Source organism: Furipterus horrens, unplaced genomic scaffold (genome assembly GCF_987537825.1).
Source record: "Furipterus horrens unplaced genomic scaffold, mFurHor1.1.pri manual_scaffold_1, whole genome shotgun sequence".
Taxonomy (NCBI): domain Eukaryota; kingdom Metazoa; phylum Chordata; class Mammalia; order Chiroptera; family Furipteridae; genus Furipterus; species Furipterus horrens.
Window position 1 is genome coordinate 43,092,454 of NW_028327171.1, and position 5,776 is coordinate 43,098,229.

A 5,776-nucleotide genomic window follows, 5' to 3' on the forward strand; every position below is an offset into this window, starting at 1 on the left:
GAAAGGTGGGCCCCTTGTAGCACGGGCTTCCCTTGCTAAGTAAGTTTTCTAGGAACCCATCTGTATCAGTGTACCAGCTGGCATTGTTGTGAGAGGCTGCATTGAGTATTAGTGAATTTTTAAAAAAGACTCTTTCAATGCGTTTGCCCATTTCATGATGGGTGATTTAGAAGCACACCCACCCACAGCACTGCCCACACCATGCTGAGTGTTCAGCAGCTTTTGACCAAAAAAAGACGTGACCCCTGTGCCCCACCCTCCCTATTCACCCAATCTCACCCCAAATGACTTTTTTTTTGTTTGTTTCCCTGGATGAAAAAATTCTTAAAGGGAAACATTTTGCTGATGTGGAAGATGTGAAACAAAAAAATGGCAGAAACACTAAAAGGTATCAAAATCAATGAGTTCAAAAACTGTTTTGAGCAGTGGAAAAAATGTCTTGATGGATGTATTGCATCAAATGGAAAGTGCTTTGAAGGTGACTAAATTTTAAACATGTAAGAATAAATACACAATTCTTAATAAATAAATTATGCCTTTTTTGGTGGGGGGCGGGGCCTTCCTTGTATAAACAAACAGCTATGAAAATATGGAATAGCCTGGAGATGCTCATTGGAGAAAACAGGACATGAAGAATGACTAGAACTATGACAGACAGATATGGGACCATATTCCACGTGGAGTAAAAAGGTAGAGAAGTGAGATTGTACAGTGTACTGCACAAAACTACTTCATGGATTTTTAAAAAAGTTTCTGGAATAACACAAGATGAGGCCTAATGCTGTCTATTTTAATAGGTCATTCTATAGCTTTATTAATTCAAGAAATACTGTCATCATAAGTGCCATGAAAACATTTTACTTGTAATAAAAACACTTCTTTTAAAGAGACTTAAAATTTAATGAAGAGAAGTGTAATCTCACACTAGATTATTTCTGGATTTGGGTACCTCTCTGTTTCTCAGTATCTTCATCGAGATATCTATTTATCATGTTAATGAAATAACATTTCAAATATTAAAATGAAGTCATTCTTTTTCAAAGATAATTTACGGGTTACTTCTTACATGTCAGTCGCTTCCAGAGTTCCATTATAGAGTTACAAATAAAGACTGCATCTTAAATATGTGCTTTTAAGTGAATGACTCTTCAGCTTAAGAAAACAAAAATATCATTTTTAAATGTTGCCATTCAGAAGTTCTGCATTTGTGCTTATGCAAGTAAATGAAAATCTAGAAATAGATTTAAATATATTTAAAACCCCACAGAGATATCTTGAAATCAGGAAGTATCAGCCAATTGCATGAACAACTTCAGGATTTTTGATAAAAATGATACTGAAAGGCAAATAAGCAGGGTATAAAGGCACAGTAAGTAAATTCTAGCAACGTCAGAGTCATCCTGCAATAATCAAAATAGTAAATTAATGTGAATGTTTTAGTCATGTAAAGCATAGTAATAGAGTGTTGTGTCAATCTTCCTAATATGAAATCTCAAGTCCAGTGGAAACTAAATCCTACATGTAAAGCTTAGAAATCCAGACCCAAGGAGTACTTATTTACAGGGGAAATGGGTTGAAAAGTATTAAACACCAAATTAGAATGAAATATGAACAAATAATGTGGATGGATGTACGTGTTTGCAAGGTAAAAGCAACACTCATTCTTATCTGTGGCTGGTTAAGCACTAGTCTGTTGTCTAGAACCATATATTTAATTTCAATTTAACTTTGTTCTATTATGTAGCCTCAAACTATAGCCCTACCCTAATTGGAGCCTTTCAATTATAAGTTCCTTTCAGTCAGTAAATAAAACTTTGGAGTGCTCATGGGGATATTGTAGGTGCTATTGAAAGAGAGAGGTGTTAAAATTAAAAGGAAAAGATGTCATGTCTCCTGCTCTCAAAGATAGGGACAAATTCATATTTAAGTCTCCACCCAAAGTAAATTACTGGCATTGCTTTTAGTACTCACTTAAGGACAACTTGTTTATAAAGCCTTTTCTTTGTAACTCCTGCAGCTGCGTATCAGATATCCCTCCCCCCAACCAGGGTTCTAAACTTGACTATGGCACTACAAGTAATACAAAAGTTTATAGAAGCAAAAGTGAAAGTGATGTATAGGACAAAAAGAGAAAGTGCTCTTTATCACTTCCCCAGAAGTATATATTCTTCCAGACCTCAGATAAAAAGGAAGATGTATAGGTAGATGGAAATATAGGTAGACAGATTAGATAGGTAGGCAGGTAGGTAGGTAGGTAATCATTTTTCTCATCTATAAAATTGCGGACGTTAGTGGATTATTGTAAGGATTAAGTGAGTTTATATGTGAACTGCTTAGATCAGTGCTTGGCACAGAGTAAGCATTTTATAAGAGTTAGTTACTTTTCACATATTTATATACACACATAACTTTTTTGATAAGTGAGGTTTCACCGTATGTATTTTATTACTTCATAAGTCTGAGAGAACATACTTATAACGCAGATAGGTCTATTTCACTCTGTAACTGCTGCATCATATCCCAAAGTAGAGTTGGCTCAGAATTTCTTTAACCATTCTCCTGTTGGTCACTTAGGTTGTTTCCAGTTGTTTCTGCTTCAAAGCAACTGCTAATATCTTTGAATATAAAATAAGGCTTGCAAAAAGGGCAGGCATATAATACAAACCCATTTTACCAGTGATCAAAATGAAGCTCAGAGGAGTTCAGTGAATTGCGCAAGGTCATATAGCTAGTAAGTAACAGTTCAAAGAACTAGTTTAACACAACTTCACACTGTCTTGCCTCAAATTTTCCCATTTGATGTAGAATAGCTTTACAAATAAAGTAGTCTTTATGTCATATGTCACAGTAAGACTTCTCCGCTTTCTGAAATAAGCATCAGGCAACTACATGTTTATGTGCTTCCAGAGGGGTCATAAGTCAAGAACTACAAAGGAATATAGTAAAAGATGAAATAAAACAGTAAGCCTGGCACTGTCCTAGGTATTAAAGACAACATTAAAATTATGACACCAATCTTAAATGCTTAAATGGTCTGAAATCAGGATAAATAAAACATGGAGGTGGGAGGGGAAATAGAGAGGATGACTTGCTATTTGACAGCGTGGGAGAATATTATTTCAAAAACTGCCACATTTGACTTTTGGTCTTCCAGATTGTACACCGTCGATTAACTCTGATCTACCTTTATTAAGACTGATACTGCCCTTGCTGGTGTAGCTCAGTGGATTGAGTGCTGACCTGCAAACCAAAGGGTCACCAGCTCAATTTCCAGTCAGGGCACATGCCTGGGTTGCAGGCCAAGTCCCCAGCTGGGGGCGCACAAGAGGCAACCACATATTGATGTTTCTCTCTCCCTTCCTGTCTCGCTAAAAATAAATAAAATATTAAAAAAAAAAAGACTGATACTTATATTCCCCTATACCCACACTCTTAAACCCTAGTATTAAGATCATCAAAACTTCATGAACTGCATCTATATACATATATATATATATATGACAAGTTGACTTGAAGGTTTTGTGGCTTAGAACATATAATTATTTTATATACAATGAAGCTTCAGCCAAATATAGTCCTCTGTCTTTCAGTCAAGAGACTACTGTGCAATGACTTCAAAAATGTTCAGGGCTCATGGTAAAAATAACCCATGTTTCTAATTTCAGTTTTATTTGGGATCCAAGAACAGAGAAAAAATTTGATATCATAATATATTTGTTGTTGTTGCCAGTCTTGCCATACTTCCAACATTGGGAAAGAATTTTGTTCTCAGCTAGATCATGCAATGACTTTAAGACTGGGGCAAATGACATCTCCAAGTTAAAATTTCCTCTTATGTAAAACAGTGTACTTGTTTTTTTGGGAAATAAGCATATTCATTTTATTGATGTTTATCTGAACATTTGAAAAGGCACCGGAGTTACAAAAGGTAAATTTTTATTGCAATGAGAGAAACACTAAAATTTAGAAATGTTTGGGACATAGTGTGACTTTAAAGCAAGAGGACAGAAGAAAATGAAGAAAATGAAGCACCATGGCTTTTTCCAAATACATACACACATACACACACATATTTGTCCCCAAGGTATGCAATGTTCCTGAAGGTACTGTACCAGGTCGATGCTCTGTGTGGACAGAGCAAGCTTCTATTTCATCTCTGCTAAAAATCCATTCAAGACATGGTCCTCAGATAGACGATGTATCAGATGTTAAACTGATAAGGACAGATAACTACGCTTGATCAGACTGTTGTTTACCTTCTGCCTGTGTTTCTGAATTATGGTAACATATAAGAAACTTACAAAAATACTCATCAAAATCAGTTGAACACAATGCAACAGTTTAACACCTAATGCTAGCCACCTCTAACTATGAATGACATAAATAAATTATGTTTGAACTGGATTTTCAGCTGCAGATCCTTATTCTGCCACCCAGACAGTCCTATAAGGTTGCGCTTGTGGCCTTAATCCCACTTGGATGTGTGCCCTGCTGCCTCTACTTTCCATCATTCTGGTGCTTTAGTCTTCTTGAATAAGTGAACAATCTTTGTTTCTGTACCTTATTAGGCCAAAGACCATAACAGCTAGTGATGGCATCGGCAAGCCCTGCGGGCAGGATTCTCTGCAGACCCAGCCAACCTCCAACAAACCCCTTTTTATACTCCTGTTTCTAGGAAGAATTATGATGGCGGTGCCCTGCTGTTGATCAGTCAAATCTGTGGTAGGCCTAGAGATAAGTCCTGTAAGTGTGGTGTACTGTAAAACAGCGGCTCCCATTCATTAGTAGCTTGTGTGTAATAAACCACCAAAAAGGGGGGTTGGTGAGGGGAGGCAGCTGCAGTGTGCAAGAGCAAACAAGGCATCTCATTCTTGGGAGCCAAAACTTTGTAATTTGCTACTGGGCAGCCTGCTCTTGCTGACATTCTTTCCGATAACATAGTAGTGGCCTATCTATATTTATAGTTGGACTACGAACTCAAGAGATTTTATTTGGTAAATATGTATAATATATAGTGACATTTTCCTTTACCAACTGTTAACCTTGAAATAATTTATGCTAGACATTGTTTTATTGTACTAGTTTTATAAGGATGGCATTTCAAAAGACACCAGCTAAAATCCACACAGTGAGAATATTCTCTCGGAATGAATGGTGTCTCTTTTGTAATATATTTTCTAGACATATAAGTATTCATCACTAGAAAGGTGTTTTGGGAAATGCTTGTCTTTTTTAAATTAAAAGGATAAACTAAATCTCATTTTTTGGCTCTTAGGTATCTAAGACACACTACTTTGCAACAGTACTGCAAATTACTCATCTGCCTAAACCAAAATGTGGAAAGCAATTTAACTGAGAAAAGAAGACAATACAGCTTTTGGGTAAAATATGAAAAAAATTTTTCAATAGGTCCTTTTAACTCAGGATGGGTTAACCTAATAAAAGGGAAACACACTTGAATTTACTCACGACTACTTAATAAGATTTTTTTTAATGCTGCAGTTTCTGTAATAAACTTCATTTTTACACCCAAAGCAGGTGCATGGCATTGTGATATCAACACTGTACTTGTTCCTCATCAGCCCCCTACCACCTTTCCAAATGGGAATGGAATACTGTACATTCTAGGCATTTTTTCCTTACCACTCCGAACTCAGGGTCAGGAGAGTGGCTATGGCAGAGTGGAAGGCATGCCAGTTGTTTTGGAATTCTTGCAGGTGTTTAAAAAGCAAAGGATTCTTTTGAGAGGCACATCTGCATTTGTCATATGCCATTT

The 5,776-nt window shown here is 36.4% G+C and overlaps 1 pseudogene; it reads right to left on the reverse strand.

Annotated features, from left to right (window-relative positions):
- Positions 1-4,081: 4,081 nt before the first annotated feature.
- LOC150020947 (U2 spliceosomal RNA) lies at positions 4,082-4,252 on the reverse strand (annotated as a pseudogene).
- Between the last annotated feature and the right edge of the window lie 1,524 nt (positions 4,253-5,776).